We start from the raw sequence: 386 nt of genomic DNA on the forward strand, positions 1-386 counted from the left end.
CCCTCAGAGCAGCTCCCCTGCTCACGTTTCTCTCTGGATCCATCAGCTGAGCCCTCCTGGCAGCCATGCGATGGAGATGGCCCATGTCTTGCTGAGCCTGCCCAGACATGGGCCTGACACAGGTGCTCCTGGCCATGACATCCTCATTAATCCCTCTTTGCTCCTGGCACATGGCAGCCTCAATTGCAGAGTTTGCTGGAGGCCTGTGTGCCATGGCAGCTTCCCATGCTTGTGGATGGAGCAGTTGGGCTCCAACTCTCTGGGGCTGATAGCCCAAGGACGGAGCAGTGTTGATTGGGCACTGCTTTCCCCAGTATAAGAAGGATATGGAGCTGTTGGAGCAAGTCCAGAGGAGGCCATGGGGACGATTAGGGGCTGGCGCAGCT

This window comes from Nestor notabilis, unplaced genomic scaffold (genome assembly GCF_000696875.1).
Source record: "Nestor notabilis isolate BGI_N333 unplaced genomic scaffold, ASM69687v1 scaffold30055, whole genome shotgun sequence".
Lineage (NCBI taxonomy): Eukaryota > Metazoa > Chordata > Aves > Psittaciformes > Psittacidae > Nestor > Nestor notabilis.